Source organism: Aquarana catesbeiana, linkage group LG03 (genome assembly GCF_042186555.1).
Source record: "Aquarana catesbeiana isolate 2022-GZ linkage group LG03, ASM4218655v1, whole genome shotgun sequence".
NCBI lineage: Eukaryota > Metazoa > Chordata > Amphibia > Anura > Ranidae > Aquarana > Aquarana catesbeiana.
In genome coordinates this window covers 556,396,160-556,413,823 of record NC_133326.1, presented here as the reverse complement: position 1 = coordinate 556,413,823, position 17,664 = coordinate 556,396,160, and the positions used below count along the sequence as shown (strand labels likewise).

The 17,664-nt window shown below is 41.5% G+C and overlaps 1 long non-coding RNA gene across 1 annotated transcript in view; it reads right to left on the bottom strand.

Moving 5' to 3' along the window:
• Positions 1-3,837: 3,837 nt before the first annotated feature.
• Positions 3,838-17,664, bottom strand: part of LOC141134642 (uncharacterized) — a 73,177-nt gene continuing 59,350 nt past the window's right edge. Inside the window, exon 3 of the long non-coding RNA XR_012243252.1 lies at positions 3,838-3,979. This is a non-coding gene — a long non-coding RNA (uncharacterized lncRNA). The remainder of the gene's footprint in view (positions 3,980-17,664) is intronic.

Here is a 17,664-nt window from a genome sequence, read left to right as displayed (position 1 = left end):
TGTCTCATCCTGCTCTGCACATGCTCAGTTGCTCTCCATTTTAAGGCACTTTTAGGCAGAAAATGTAACTATTTTTTGAAACTGTTAAATCTATGGGTTTAGTTCCGCTTTATGATTTACTGCTGTTTGGGGTTTTGGACTTCAGCAAAATGGCAGCCTCCAGCAAGAAGTAATCAGAGCAATGCTGTAAGCAAAGCACAGCACACACTTATTTTGGTATCGTAATTATTAATGTTGAATGTATGTTCCTTGCTAAAGAATTGCAAATTGTTATGGGTAAAGATCCACTTTAAGTTACATTGAAAAAGTTGAAAAAGTTGAAAAGTGACTAAGGTTTCTGAATCAGTTTTGTGAAGAAAATGTTGAACAGCTAACAAAGAGTAATAAAAAGCAGGTGATGCTTTTAAAATGTATTCTTTTTGCTGTATATGCACATCCCCATTGGATTGAATTCCGTTCTTTGGTTTTGCATCAATAGAACAGGAGAGGTGAAATACAAGCATAAAGTGGGCCTAGCACCACATATAACAATGAACTAGGGAGTTACACCACAGAGAGAACTATATACACCTATTAGGCCTCATGCACACTGGTTGTTGTTACAGCTGCTCCTATGGGCATCTGGCTTTTTTTTTTTCCTGCCTCTAAACTCCCCTGCATGTTATCATATGTGCCCATGCACACAGGCTTTTAGCAGCATTTAGTGGCAGGAGAGTTTAGAGGCAGGAAAGAAAAATCCTCGCTGCCAGTGTGTCCAGGAGTAAGAGTTTTGACAGAAAGAAATTTGGCGCTGCTAAACGCGCCTAAACGCTAAGTGTAATAACACTTCAGTGTTTATTCATTTCAATAGCCAGAATAAAATTAAAAATAAATGCCCAAAATAGCAAGCACTGCTAAACTCTGTTAAACTCTGGTGAGTTTTTAACGCTGATTTTCTCCTGTGTGCAAGAGGCCTTAAAAGAGAAGTATGTTTTTTTTTTTGCTAATCATTCTTACCTTAGTGGATGGAGCATCAGACTGCAGCTGTCCCCCAGCGTCTCTGCACTGAGAACCGAGCCATCAAACACCGCTGATGGCTCGGTTCTCACTCCACCCCGAGCAGAGCAATGCTGACTGTCAGCATCACTCCTGGTCTGCTTCTCCGCGCTCATTGCCATCAATCAAGGCAGCTGGCGGATCCAGACTTGGAAGTCGGGATGGCGTGCTGCCTCGACTGATGCCATTGACGTCAGCGGAGAGCGGACTTCAGACCGCTCTCCGCTGAAAACAGGTCACAGGAGTGCAAAATGAGTTGCACTCCTGTGACCCTTAAGAGAATCCCAGCCTAAAAAAGCTCAGGCTGGACTTCTCCTTTAAAGAATAAGCATAAGAATATCAGCGCTTTTAATGGCTTTAGCCTCCCCTGCCCTTTTAACCACTGATCTGCATCATGCAGTATAAATTTATTCATGTCGGCGCTCAAGTCCTAGATTGCTTCCATATATACAACATAGGAGATACCAAAGAGGCGCAACCACGTGCTAACCCTTACATACTGCTTCCCAAATCTCAACTCAGATGTCATCAAACTCATGAATAGATGGGGTACGCTTACCGGAACTGTTGGATTCTACTGCCGTTTTGCATAGAATCAATCGAGCTTTATGCCACCAAGGGCAGATATGTGAAGTAATCGAGGGCAGATGGAGCCTCTGCAGAGCCTGGATGTCGCCTCTGGATACACAGAGAAGAAGCAAAAACTGGTTCCAAGGTTGAAGTTGTTTCTCAAATCCCAGAGGTATATGAAAAAAAAGAGGGATGCCTCCACATGGTGTAAATCTGGGTAATTTATTACTAAAAAACCGCAATACATAAAAGTGATCACAAATATAAAAAGGCAGTGTACAGGGTATAAAAACCGCCCTACGCGTTTCGATCGAAAGACCTTCAACAGGGGCATAGAAGACCCTAGAAGAGTAGGCAGTAGAATCCAACAGTTCCGGTAAGCGTACCCCATCTATTCATGAGTTTGATGACATCTGAGTTGAGATTTGGGAAGCAGAAGGGACTGTCACATTGTCTACACCCATCCATTGTGGATTATCACTTGTTTCTTTGACTACACGTCACCATTGGGACATTATTTTATGTTTACAGAGACATTCTGTGCATATGATATATGTGTTTTTCAGCACTACAATTTATTTAGTATTTGTTCACATTTTGGTCACATGGTTTGTAGCAGCTTTCGTTCTTCCTTTATTCCCTTTTAGGTAGCGCATTAATCATTTCTTTTTCCATTGCATAGTTTGCACATATTACAATACGTGTCCAAGCTGGCCAATTGCGTTAAAGAACTCTCTTTGGCCTCCTCCTTGCAGGTTGCTAAAATCTTACTTGCTAAGTATCTACTCTTAAGTGGTATGGACTTCCAGTGCCAACATGGAATAAACAGGCACAGCTGGCAGTGAGCTACAGACCGAACACAATTGTGTTTTTTCCAAACACAAATGGAAAAAACACAAAGTTTTAGAGGCAGACACCACCAACAGGTAAAGATAATGGTGCGTGCACATAACCATGGGTTTCTCCAAAAGGCAATAAAGTAGACCTACCATCACATGTATATTTTCATGTTAAGTATAGCATGATAAGTAAAGTGTCAGTGTATTACTTCCAGGTATTTATGACCTCTCACAGAAATCACAGTCCTTCATCTGCTTTTCTCTTAAAAAGGACGGAGTTGTCGAAAATCGAAAATGTATGTCTGGAGTATCATTGTTGGTACCTGCATTGTAATTGCACAATGTACTAAATAAAAACATTTAAAAAAATAAATTAAAAAAAGAATGGCGTCATCTTTGTTCAGGTATTATGGCACAATGGCGCCCCAACGCACCTTTCCAACAAACATGTGTTTCAGCACACCCCAATGCACGTTACTAGACTACCATGCTTTGAGTTGTACTGCATCCCAAAAAAAAGGGCATGCACTTTTTTGGTGCAGTTTGGTGTGATAGGCAGCTTATTCAAATGAACACAAGGCACTTATGTGCATAAAACAAAATGCTTTGGCACGCATCCGTTAATGTGCCACAACTGTGTGAACCCAAAAAGTGAGAGCTTTTCTGAAAATTGATACTTCTTCTGTATATTGTGAGTCTGACTTGTTTGTTTTCAACCATCTCTTTGTAATTCTTTGTTCCAGTTTCTTCAAAAGAGTTGCTCTGTTTATTGAAAACATGGGTCCTGTACATCCAGACAAAGACAGGTACCTGAGCTGACTCGTAATTCAACAACAGAAAGGACAGAAAAGAGGAAGAGACAGCTCTCGAGCCCAAAAGAGACTATATTGAAAATCTGAAGAAGAACAAAATGATGTTGTCAGGGATAAAAATTCTGCTCAGGTGTTCCCTGCTGTCAAAGTGGCTCTCTGAATAGGGCTAAATTTAGCTGCTGAAATAGTTGACACAATGACACAATGGTACTGGTGATTCTGCTTAGCTAGATATTTAAAAATACTTATATATTATTTTTACATCCCGCATTTAACTTATTTTACAGCACTTTGCAGCTTCTGTAGAACCAATCACATTAGTCACTGACCATGAAGGAGCTTACCACCTAATAACCCCTCCAGCAGTAACAGATTGGTAGCATGTCACTTGATAAGCTAGTATTTTTTTAGGTTGTGGTAGAGAACTGGTACACTCAGGTGAAAATTCTGAGGTCTAAGGCCCATTCCTGTTCTCAACCCAACATATAATGGAGGCAAATACTGTATTTTGTGGCATGATCATTATTTTATACAAGATGGCCAATAGAAAAGAGTGAATAGAATATTTGACTTACCCTGCAGTATAAGTGGAGGGTAAACATACTCTTACCGGTATGGTTTCCTCTAGCAGAGAGGCAGTAGCTCCATCTCCCCCAATCCCTGAAGTGCTCCTTGGATTGCAGACATCCGGGCCCCTTAGTGACCAGTGGTCTTCTGGTGGCTCTACATATGACAGTAACATCAGGGGGGTGTTAATGGTGATATTAGTGCCCCAATAAAAAAGTACTATATATCCTTATTAGGTAGAAATTAATGCTTTATTTTCAGGCTGTTTAAATTATAGGGAGTGGAGATTGTTACCTAAATACAACATACGTCCTGTGGTATTAAAATTGGGATGTCCATTGCATCCTACTGGCTAATAAAAGATCATCCAGGGGGATGGAAGTCCACATTTAAAGAAGATCTATCATTATCTTTTTTTTACAGGTCTTTCCCCTATGTAACAAGGTAGATTTAGTATTTTGTCCTATGCTTCTAAGTGCTATCTAATCCAAGCTATGAGGTCTGAACTGCACCCCTATCACGGCGGATCTGACAACGGCTTGGAGATGGCTACTTCATAACAAAGCTGTGAGCATCTTTCTGAGACCAGAATCGGCAAGAGGAATGCTTGCTGTTGCATATCTTGGTAAAGTGCTCACAGCCTGGATAAGCTGCAGCTATGAATCGTCCATCTCCCTTGGAGCTGTTGTCAGATAAACTATGGCAAGAGGGGAGGAGGTATAGGTTGGAACCCATAACTAGGATTAGAAAGCAGCAAGCCATATAGGACAGGGTACTGCATGTGCCTTGTCCCACTGGGGACAGAACTGTAAAAAAAAAAAAATAATGATGGATCTTTATCAAGAACACACTCTTAAGAAATTCTAAAGAGAGTGCCAGTAGCACTAACTTTGCAGTTTTTCCAGTGAGATAGTACTGGAGTTCAATGGACCTCCTTAATGGTTCACATTATGAATTGCAGACCATAATGCATAAAGAAAATATATAAGATGAATATTTTTTTCCCTGACTGAACTAGAAAATGCAGTGTTTGCTTGCTACAAAATGCAGTAAACTTATTTTCAGTTTCCAGAAATGTTATCAGGTTGTCATCCACCTTGCCCTTCCAGGAATCTTCTTCCTCTGTAATATAATGTGCAGGACGCACGACTGAACATTGCCTGGACGTGTCCAAAGAAATCCCGCAAGCATAACAACCCATTGCCTTGTGGATGTGTTATATCCAAGATACAATACACTCAGCCAGCCATCCTGCTCTGCTATCATTTACCTGTAACTGATATTTTTACTACACCTAAACAAGACTTCAACAATGGCTCAACAAGCAAAGTAACAAGGTTCACTTAAAGGAGATGAAAATATTTTTTATATGATTTTTTGTTTTTTATGTTCAGGACTGGAATGTTAACTTTAAAGAAACCCTGATGCTGAAAAAAATGAAATGAAAATGTTTGTGGCAAATGCAATTTTTTAAAATGATAGAATAGAATAAAGGAGGGTTATAACCCCTTTAAGTTTCTTTTGGCATCTCTGTCCTATTGGGGAGATTTCCCTTGACTATCTTTCCCATAGCCTGTAAGCAGGTGCTTCTGAGAGGTTTTGAAAGGGTTTGTTTTATTGTTGTGTTTATGCCCTCAGGTTAACTAGGTTAACCATGTTCATGTCCATGTGCACATCCCCATGTACACAATAGCATTCTTGCGCAAGAATCTCAAAAGGGATACAGAATTAAACACTCAGACACAAACAAGATAACCACCAGTAGAAGTGTAATTGTCGATAAAACTTTAGTGTGTTCAAACTCTCATGAACTAACACAAACGCTTCAAATTGAGGGAAATTCTACATCGGTGTCACGTGAAGATAAGCAACCAAATGATAAAGAAATCAGAAATAAAAATTAACGCAGACAATCCAAATGGTAAAAGAAGAAACCAGGCCACAAGAGGCTTCAATCAGGAAATCCACCAGAAGCAATAAAGGCATCCAGCCAAACGTCCTATGCTGCTCACGTAGCATTAAAACCAGAGCCAGATTCATGGGATGAGATGCAAAGATTTCCAACTCATGAGAAACAAAAGTGGATCAGATGCTTTGACAAAACCGCTTACAGGAAACAGATTTATTGTCAGAAACCATGAAATCAGGCCAAGACAGAAGTACAGTTAATTCACACTTGTTTAATAATCAAAGTAAAAAGAACAAATGTAGTCAAAACATAGCCCAAGTTCAGTAACCGGAACAGATAGTCAGCCAAGCCAGAAGTCAGGGATCAATGTAGTGGAACAGCAAGCAGGATCTGGAGTCAGAAGGGATGTCAGCAAAGCAAGTAGGTACTTAGGTTGGACATAGGTTGGACTTGATGGACTTGTGTCTTTTTTTAACCTCACCTACTATGTAACTATGTAACTATAAGTCTTGTACAGGATCGCAGGAGATAGTTTCTGTGATGTTGACCAAGGCAAAGTCTGAGATCCACTGGGCTGAACGGCTTTAGTAGGCAGGACTGACGAGTAGGGTATCATCAACAGCTGAGTAACTGTGGAGAGATAGGAGCTGGCAATTAGCCGACAGCTGAGCGGCCAGCTCTAAAATGTCAGGGCTGATCCCAGCCCTGACATTTATATAACTGAGATCCGAAATGGGACTAATATATAGACTAGTTGTTGAGTGGGGGTGTTGCAATACATTGTACATGTATTTTGTGCAACAACTACATCAGCCAGTAGATGGCAGTGTGTATAAGTTTGTAGCTGCATCTAGGGTTAAACACAGCAAATTTGAAATGTTTCTGCGCTTAAAACAGTTTTTTCCTCTGCTCAACTGCCTGTATAGATCTAATTCTGAAAAAACATTTGAGGCTTTGACTTGAAAGAATATGTAATCCCAACATTTCATATTCCTGATATGTGTCTGCTGTACTATGTACTTGTATGAAAAAGTATCCTGTTCTCTTTGTATTGCTTACTTTGTGTGAAATTTCTGGTGTTCCTGCCAGTCCCTCTGCTTTCCTATTAAAAACTGACCACCCTAGGCATGAAAGCACAGCATGGTCAGGTCTCTAGCTGTGCTGGGAACTCAGCCTGCTCTCCTCCAATGATGAGCCTTATCCTGATACACCCTCTTTGTATTGCTTACTTTGTGTGAAATCCTTGGTGTTTCTGCCATACCCTCTGCTTTCCTATTAAAAACTGACCACCCTAGACATGAAAGCACAGCGTGGTCAGGTCTCTAGCTGTGCTGAGAACTCAGCCTGCTCTCCTCCAATGATGAGACTTGTCCTGACACCCCTCTCCGACAAAGCATTTCACTGGGAAGACCAGTGTGCTGCTGTTTCTCCTCCCCCAGCTGAGCTCTTTAATGCAGCTGAGAACAGAGGGTATGTGATCATTTATAAAAAAGGGGAAGGGGAAAAAATGTATTTAAAACGTCTCTTTAAATCTATACATAAATATCTTGCCTTTCATTTATATTTTAAATTGAATGGGTTATTTTACAAGGATAGGGTTTACATGTACCATATATACTCGAGTATAGGTCGATCCGAATATAAGCCGAGGCCCCTAATTTACCACAAAAAACTGGGAAAACTTATTGACCCAAGTATAAGCCGAGGGTGATAAATGCAGCAGCTACTGTAAGTGGAAAAGAGGGTCAACAATGCGCATCCAGCTGCATGCCTCCCTGTGTCCTGTGCAGCCTACCTGTGTCCTGTGCATGTGTCCTGTGCATACCTCACTGTGTCCTGTGTATACCTCCCTGTGTCCTGTGCATACCTCCCTGTGTCCTGTGTATACCTCCCTGTGTCCTGTGTATACCTCCCTGTGTCCTGTGTATGACTCCCTGTGTCCATTGCAGCCTACCTGTGCCAATCTGCATCCTCTCTGTGCCGATCTGCAGCATCTGTGTGCCGATCTGCAGCCACCATTGCCCGGTCAGCATGTTATAAAAACATTCGGCGGTCATTCCAGTGTTCAAAAGCCGTGCCTCCTCCTCATCTGTGATAGGCAGAACACTCAATTTCCCAGCAGTCAGCGTTCAGCCTATCACGGACATTCTCTTATCCTCATACCACAGACGAGGATGAGAGGATGTCCGTGATAGGCTGAACACTGAGTGTTCTGCCTATCGCAGACAAGGAGGAGGCGCGGCTTTTGAACACTGGAATGGCCGCCGAATGTTTTTATGATATGCTGGCCGCCGTCTGTCTGCATGACACACTGATCAGGAAGGCAGATGGCGGTGACTCAAGTATAAGCCGAGGGGGGCACTTTCAGCCTAAAAAAAAGGGCTGAAAATCTCAGCTTATACTCGAGTATATACGGTACTTTAACCCTGGATATTACATTTTTAATGAAGCCCAATCATCACTATGGAATTGATTTACTAATACCGGAGAGTGAAAAATCTGGTGCACCTGTGCATGGCAGTCAATCAGCTTCTAACCACAGCTTGTTCAGTTAGGCTAATTTCACACTGGGGCGTTGGAGGCATTGGGCATCTATTTTTAGCGGCGCTTTACCATCGTTTTAGCGGCTCTATTCGGCCTCTAACGGGGCACTTTTAACCCCCGCTAGTGGCCGAATAGCGCAGCTAAAACGATGCTGCTTGCAGGACTTTTTTTTCTGTCCTGCAAGTGCACCGCTCCAGTTTGAAAACACTCGGGCTTTCACACAGGAGAGACAGAAGAGGCTCTTTACAGGCGCTATGCAGGCGCTATTTTTAGCACTATAGCGCCTGTAAAGCGCCTCAGTGTGAAAGCAGCCTTGACAGTAAGTCCTGGAAGCTGATTGGTTTCTATGCAGGGCTGCACCAGATTTTGCACGCTCCAGTTTTAGTAAATAACCCTCATTCAATGCATTTTTTTTTTCAAAAGACTAGTTTGTCATGTTAAAGTATATGTAACTCAATCACTAAAATCCAATATACAGTATACTTGTACCATGTTAATGTAATTTCATGAAGGTCCTTGTTAAGACACTTTCTGTTAAACAGTTTTCTATTACCCCATGTATTGGGTCTCCCATCACATATTTATGATACCTCTGAAGTCCTTAGGCACATTGAGGGAATCCAGGCCCCTCGCGACTCCCTCCTCATGGCTATCAATGTTGAGTCACTTTACTCAAGCATCCCCCATGAGAAGGGAGTTGCGATGGCTAGATTATTTCTGATGGAACAGGAACATACATCCTGGCCCCTCAACGAATTTATTCTACAACTTCTAACTTTTATTCTCACATGGAATTTTTTCATTTTTGAGGATCAACATTATTTACAAATACAGGGGGTCGCAATGGGCACGTCATGTGCCCCATCATATGCTAATTTATTCCTTGGAGCTTGGGAGAGACTTATTTTTTCTAATGATCAGTTTTCACCCATTATAGAGTCAATACTCTGCTGGTTCAGATTAATCGAAGATTTGTTTGTGGTCTGGTCCGGCTCACCATCCCTGTTGAAACAGTTAATTGAAGCTATCAACCTTAACAATATGAACTTGCGCTTCACAGTGACTTCGGACAATACACAGATCCCATTTCTTGATCTGTTGATTGTCAAAAATTCCGATGGAACACTAGGGACTAACCTCTATCGTAAATTTACAGCAGGGAACACTCTACTGCATGCTACGAGTGCCCATCCCAAGGCTCTCGTGCGTAGCATTCCATACGCACTGTACCTGCGATTAAGACGCAACTGCGCACGTGAAGAGGATTTTTACATTCAATCCGCTGCCCTACGAGAACGACTCCTTCTGAGGGGCTATTCTAATACCAGTCTTAGAAGAGCTTTTAATAAGGCAGCTGGCCGTACCCGGGCTTCTCTGCTGTATCCCTCCCCATGCACCACCAACACTAACATAGTTAAAATTGTTACTCAATATTCAGCACATCATGAACAACTCAGGAGCATTATTTCCAAACATTGGCACCTTCTTGCTGATCATCATATCCTTAAACATCATGTACGTGCCACACCAGAATTGGTGTTCTGTAGGGCCAAAACCCTTAGAGACCATTTAGTGAGTAGTCATTATAAACCCAAATCTGTCGATACCCATCAATCGTTTGGCACTTTCCCATGTGGTCAGTGTTCCTCTTGCCCATGGATACTTTCATGTACCTCCTATAAATTACCTAACGGAGAACTCTTCACTTCCCATACATTGGCCCAATGTGACACTACTGGTATCATTTACCTTATGCTCTGTACATGTAAAGCATTCTATGTTGGTAAGACAATCAGGGAGTTTAGGCAGAGAGTCAGTGACCATGTCTACTATTCCACCAACGGTAAACTCACCACCGTTGGACGCCATATTGGTTTATACCATAAATATGATTCTAAAGCTGTAGGGTTCCTTGCATTGGAAGTGGTACCACCCGATGTTAGGGGAGGTGACCGAGATAAGATATTACTACAAAGAGAAGCCCTTTGGATAGAAAGGCTTAATGCTACTGTTGCCCCCCCGGTTTGAACGGAGTTAACTCTTTCAAATCCTTTCTCTAACAGATCGATCAGCGCCTCCCCATTATCCTAATGGGCAACTGTCACCTTGGGTCAATTAATCTCCTGCCAGTTATTCAGCCCGCTCTATCTATTACCCATGATTGCATTCCCAATTTGGGACCCTATAATTTGAGGACACTCAATTATCCTTTTGCTTTGTTCATTTTTCTTTGAATATTTAACACTTTTCTATATTTAATTCATTTATATTTATGGTTAGTATATCAATTGTTGTACTTGTTTTTTTATGATTACTGTTAATGATTTTTTGGGCTCTTTGCCTTTGTCTCTGGGTGGTTGATGGCAATTAACTCCCCCTGACTTTGTTTTTCTCCCCGGCGATTGGTAGGTTCCCTGGTGGTCAGGTGCAGGCTCTCCCCTGGTATATGCCTCCCTAGCTGCTTGCACTGGCCTCATTGAGGACTTTGGTCCCGCCCTCCCTGTGTAGGCTTGCATGCGATCCATCGCACGCACGCCTTGCCTGGGTATAGCCCAATGGCTCGGAATGCACGCGCATCAGGAGTGCATCACCCCAGCCTAGTGGCCTCGAGGCCAGTGCGCAGGCGTGCGTGCGCGTGACTTTATGCATATACCTATGCCTGGTCACACCTATGTAGGTGTTAGATGGCTGCACCATACTTTACCATTATCAATACATTTAACAGGCTATCAATTATGTCCCCTGGTTTGATCTCAACTCTTTTTAGATCTTGGACATCGCTCTTCATGTTCTCATGCCTACTGCTATTTAGCTTCGATGCTGCCAACCTAGACTCACTCAAACCTGTGACGCTAACATACTCCCATGGCTTCAGAGTTCAGAGTGGGCTCCATACATTAACATATCCTTGACATAGGTAGATGTCAGTCTTTTTATTTACTGTTTCACCACTTTTTTGGCCTTCAGCTTTTGATCTTTCACCTGCTTTATCCACCACAAGGTTTTATACACACTTTTTTGCATGATATCCTACTGAACACCTCACGGTTGTATTTCATTTTATTGGTTATTTGTTCCCTGTGGTACCTGGCTTTTAACCCCCACACTGATATTATCACTTTGTTCTTTTTCTTCCATGTCTCTTCCCTGTTTTCACTGTCAATCACTATCCCTGCACTTAATGTCCTTCCTATATCCCTTTTTCTTGTCCCCCTCCCTTTTCTTTCTCCTTTCTTCCCCCTCCTCTTTTCCTTCTTCCATTCCTTCCCTGTTTCTTTCCTCTTCCTTTCCCATCTCTCCGTCATACCTTCCTTTCCTACCTGTCCCTCCCCCTTTCCTTTCCTTTAGCCTGACACGATTCTCCCACACGTTAGTATGTTTTTCTATTTCCACTGTCAATTTATCACTTCACCAATCTATGACTGACATCTGCATTGATCATCTGAATTTTCACCCCCATATTATTTACTTCACACAGACTTTGGCCGGTGTTTTATATCCCCTTCTCAATCGCTGGGGGAGACCCAGTCGGGTTACCTCGTTGCTACACACCCCCCGAGGCTCGGGTAAGCAGTTCCATCACTTTATTTCATCTCCCCTATTGTATAATTGTATGAAATTTTGTATATGGTATTTATCTTTTGTATTCTGATATATTTTTACAGATGTATTGCCCTTATGAAGCGATAAAACCGTGAAACATGTCGAAATATCATGTCATCTGAACCTTTTAATTATATGTCTTTTTTTTTGTTGCTATTTTTGTATAAATAAATTTTGTGAAATTTTTATCAGTAATCTGTATTATTAGCTACACCTCTTGTACCGCAATAGTGGGGTCCGCACTCCCAAACTTTTCTCCTCAATTAACTTGGAGGATGGTACATCTTATTAAGATATACTTTGCTTGATTTGTACAGTGAGGCTATACATTTTCCACTTTTTGTTAAAGGGTGACAACGCTCTGTCCATGTCTCCCAACTGTGCCCCTGTGTTGTCATCCTATCAAACTTTCTTCAAATGGAAACTACAAGTGGCCATTTTAAGACACATTGCTCAGGCATAGTCCATTGTTGTCACTATTAGAAAACCCACCCAGAGAAATGCTAAGCAGCCACCACTGGGTTGCATGTAGAGAGGAAGTGCCAGCAAACAGTCTGCAGGGTGTCAGTAGTGCTGAAATGGGACAAAGGTTAAAAAAAGGTGAAAACAATATTAATTTAAAATAGAAACTGGTTATGACACAACGGTGCTTTAGAAAATTAAATGGGATTCATTGAGGGTTTATATCTACAAACACTCCAGCCACCTGCCTTGCCCCAATCCGTCATATTGCTCGTGGTAACAGAGTCGTCTGCAGCCAGTATTATATTTCGGTAAGACGTCGGTTCACCACATTAAGCTCCTCCACCCGATAAGGATACAATAAGCGGACTTGTTTTGCATACAGATATTGATCTTCTGATCCTCCAGCAAAAAGCGACAAGAAGCTTCTGAAGAAAAAGCCTTTCAAGAATATTTTAATCTTTGAAGTCATCCCCTCCGCAGTGGGTGACATTAAAGCTACATGTGACCTTTCCTTGCCTTGTCTTCCTTCAAAATGCCACCGTGGATGAGAAATAAAACGCAAGAAATGCTATTGCCAGCCATCAAACTGATCCCCACTTTAAAATTCCTTTTTGGTGAAGGATAGAGTTGTAATTTTCTTGAAGTTGTTTTAATTACCAAGGTGGCCTGACCTAGCTTTCTGTGACATTACTGATGTCAGACTCATAGCTAGACAGCAATGGAAAAGTCTTGTACTGTACATGATGATCCAAACTTAGAATGCCAGGAAGCTTAGAAACCAACCAGGCAAGTGTCAGCAATCTTTACTACAACAGCTTGCTTTTTTTTTGTTTTTTTTATAACTTTATGGTGCTTGCACAATAGTGGATATTTGGTATATTTGCCATCATGCAGCCACTGAAGTCCATGAAGACGGGAATTGGCCTCAAAGAGGCTGTCAGAGATCGGCAGATCTAAAAAAGGGGGAAACCAAATATTTTATTAAATGTGATTGGCAATTGTTTATGACATGCAGTGCACAGAGCAAACTGAATGTCATTCAGTTAGGGTTTACATTTAACACCTCCCACTTTAGCTGTAGCACTAACCCATCCCTGATTACAGTGGTGGCTGGTGCTCCATTTATTGGGGTGGGGGGGTGGCAAACCCCATTCAGGTCTCCTTCTCCTCCCGGCCAATCTGGTCGCTTCTCCTCCTCGCCAATCTGGTCTTAGGTCAAGCTTCCTGTCCTGATTGGCCGGGAGGAGAAGCAGGAAGACAATAGTGAATCAACATTCGCTAATGTCACTGTGCGCCGTGCCCAACCTTTTTGAAGCCTTTTTGAAGCCAATTAAAGCCTCAGGCTCTAATCATGTGCTTCCCAAAAAAAACCCATAGAAATCCATGCATCTGGCACCCCGCATGGAGATTAGGGGGTGGTGCCCCTGCCCCTTTATGGACCGGCCGCCACTCCCTGAATATATAGACACATTTCAGGTAGTTTTCCTGATGATGACAACAGTAGATCACAACAGTGAGCTAAAATGTCCACTTCATTTCTCCATCAAAAGCCCATGTGGTGAGGTGACAACACAGGAGCAAAATTGGCAGACAGGGGCAAAGCGTTGTCACCATATAACAGGAAGTACCTGAACAAAGATCTCCTTGGCAGGATCACCAGGGATTATTCTAACGCAAGCTGCATATTTAAAACTGCAAATTAATGCGGGAGTCCGGCGACCAATCTTTTTTTTTTTTAGGTCATTGAGACACTTTGCTAATCCCAAAATAATACTCACAGTTTGGGTGTAATATTTCCACCTCTGTCTGTTTTCGTACTGAAGAATAACTTAAAAAAATTGATGCTGGCTGTTTCCATCTTGCTTGTGGGCATGTGAAGCCCACAAACATTGATTTTCTGGATGCGGTGAATGCTGTTCATTCACAGCTTGTTCACATGCATGATCATTGTTTCCGCATTGAATCTTGGGAAGCCTGACACTAAGCTCCCAGGAGACAGTGCGGCGCCGGGGAAAGGCAATAAACATGGGAGGAGAGACAGGAAGTGCCACAATAAAGTACAATATAAAGGTAATTACAGCGATAAAAAAAATTTTCGTGCGGCATTTGAACATCCATGCAATTAACTGAAGGGGGTAAGATTAAGTTAAAAATTTGAGTGGAACCCCGCTTTAATTTGGAATTTACATTAATACGTTACAGCTTATATATTAGCGATTGGGTTTACATCTTCTTCCAGCAGCTCCCAGGAAGAGGAGGATCCCAGCTGTGGGATGATGGTACTTTCATAGTTCAGGCTAACGACACATGAAATTTCAAAGTCACGTGATGTGGTGAAGTAATGTGTGGGGAGGAGGATTCGGTGATGTCACGCCGCAACCAGAAGTATGTGGAGTGCCATTTTGGGAGAGGTACAATAGACTGCATCCTTAAAGAAAAATACAGGCTATTTACTCTTTCATCTGTGTGAGTGCTATTTCAACATTTTTTTTTTTTTTTAATAAAAAAAAATATAGCTAAATATACAGTGAGCACTATTAGTACTATTCTTTTGGGTGAAATGTGCCACTATGATAGCCCAAGATGGAAGTGAATCGACTTTCTAGAATTGTCAAAGGGGTTGAAGGAGGCATCCAGAGGGACTTAGAAATCCTGTCTTAGGTTCGATTCACATCTATGCATGTTGCTTTTGAGCGTTTTTGGAGTTTTTTTTGTCATGCTTGCCACGTTTTTGAGCAGCGTTTTTGTAGCGTTTTTACAGCGTTTTTGCTGCGTTTTTGCCGCGTTTTGCGTTTTTTTTTTTTTTTTACAGTTTTTAAAAAAAAAAATTAAAAAAAAACAAAAAACAAAAAAAACCGCCAAAAACGCATCAAAAACGCTGCAAAAACGGTGCACATGCATTTTTGATGCTGGTCCATTGAATTGTATTACATGCAAAACGCTGCATTTTGCATGAAAAAAAGTCCCTGACCCTTTCCAAAAATGCAGAGGTACAAAAAGGCATTGATGTGAACATGTTCCATAGGAACCCATGTTAAAAAATTCCCATGCATTTCTGCAAAATGCAAAATGCATCAAAAAACGCGTTAGTGTGAATGGAGCCTTAAAGGGAAAAGCGATATTGACCTAATTGAGTTTGGGTCAAATTGAGAAGGTAAGAGCATTGTATTAACGCACCACAGGGTGAATTCTCACTATCAAAGAGGACTAATAGTAGTGTGCAAGAAAGAAGGATGGGAAAAAGGACTATGAGTTTTGTTTTGTTTTTGTTTTTTTTTGTTTTTTTATAATTTGATGGTACTTGCACAATAGTGGATATTTTGCTGTACACACATACTGTATATGTATTTATATATTTGGCATATTGCGTGGCACTGTTTGGATAATATTACTTCATGCAGATGTCAGCAGAAATATCTCACACATACCACATGTAGTCATATAATTGTTATATTTTATTTGCGCTGGATTATTTTGATCTATAGTTTTTTCCATTGCTTTGGGATTTCTGGGATTTCTCAGAACAGGCTTCCTGATGGTGACAACAATATTTTATATTTTCCAGTTCAGTTCAGGTGACAAGATTATTTCAAACACAATATCAAGTAGGGCCCCACAAAGGGATATACTTGAAATCCAGCGCAAAAAGAGTAAGACCAGTGTACAGTACAACCCTCAGAGGTAAAAGAACAAGCAGCGATTAGTAATGATTCTTAGGGCAATGTTCATAAAATGGTGTTCGACAAAGGGGACTCCACCCCAAAACATGTAGCTCTGCCCACTCATGCCCGACGTGTGATGTCATGACGGACGGCCCCCTGGCTGGTGGTCTTGCTTCCTTGCTATCCACTGTGGCCTCCAATTATACACACCAGTGTGGGTTCTTCCTGGTTCTCATTCTATAAGAGACTATAATGTTTCTTGGCATACTTATCCACCTATGACGATCAGGATATAATGCCACCTGCTGGAAGTTTTTGGTGTATTGCCTGTTGCTTTATTTGCTACATGTGAGTGTATTTTTACCATTGATCTTTTTATTTAATAAATAATGCTACAGTTAGCTGCTCCCTTTGGTTTGTGTTTTTTGCCACTGTATTTTTACATCTACTGCTGAGACCATCCACCAGCCACCTCCTGGATACCTTAAGTAATGCCTGTGTTACAAAATCTTCATGTGAGTGCATCTATTATTTTTTATACAGTGCCTTTTAATAATACTACACTGAGAATTGTGTGCTTCCCCTCTCTCCTCTTTCTTATCACTGTATATCCCTCTGAGTATTCCTAAGACGCTGCCATCGGTTGATGGGTCCACTGAACATATTGATACTCTGTGTTTTATCCATGTGTATGTGAGTGCTATACTAATTATCCAGCTTGTTATTGATTTTCCTATCACTACTACGCTTAAACAGTGGCGTTCTCTCTCTCTCTCTCCCTGTTCTGTTTTTACATAACAACATTATTTCATATTTCTATTTTATTGCATTAAAAGCAGCAAGCTCCAAGCTTGACCTACATTCTTCACCTTCTTTTTCTATAACTATGCTATAAAAGAGACCTACAGAGCAAAAGGGGTGAACATACTCAGCCTGCTAAATTACTTAGAGGAGTGACTCAACCACACTTTCTCTTCTAGCAAAAGAAAGGTTGACAAAAAGCATGCAGGCAATACTGGTCATTACAGATGTGGAACTAAACTCCTCCTTCTGTCTTACACAAAAGTTTAACATCTTTACTCTATTTTTTACCGTTTTACTTTTTTGTGTGCTGCAGAGCAGCACTTCTGGATTTCTGGGATTGCTATGTCCAGACTATCCCAGAAGGCAAAGCTTTACTATGTCGCAACTGTATGGCACATGTGTGCATTCAAGCTGGCAGGACTTGTGTGCAAGCACATAGATCCCACGGCACATGCGCATATGGGCAAACTGTCTCTGCCAGGTCCTAGATACCTAGAAGACACCAGCTGTGCATATGTGCATGCCTGCCAGAAAGAGGGACGGGAGAGGGAATTCATTCAGTGGTTTAGTTCTGCATTAAACAGCACACTGAAAACCAAGCGTTATGAAGGTGCCCTGCAATAGTTGAAAACAAAAATTTAATTAGTGTAATGTAACATGTGTAAATACCCTGGAATTGGGAGACGCAAGACTGCAAATCTGTTGACAAGCAACATGCTGATAGGAAGACAGAGCAGAGTAAGCAGATGATCTTATCAGTCTTCTGCATCTCTTTTCTTTCAATCAGGAGTCTGGGGATGGACTGCGCATGCCACTTAATTACCCAACTTTAAAGCCTCGTACACACGAACGGA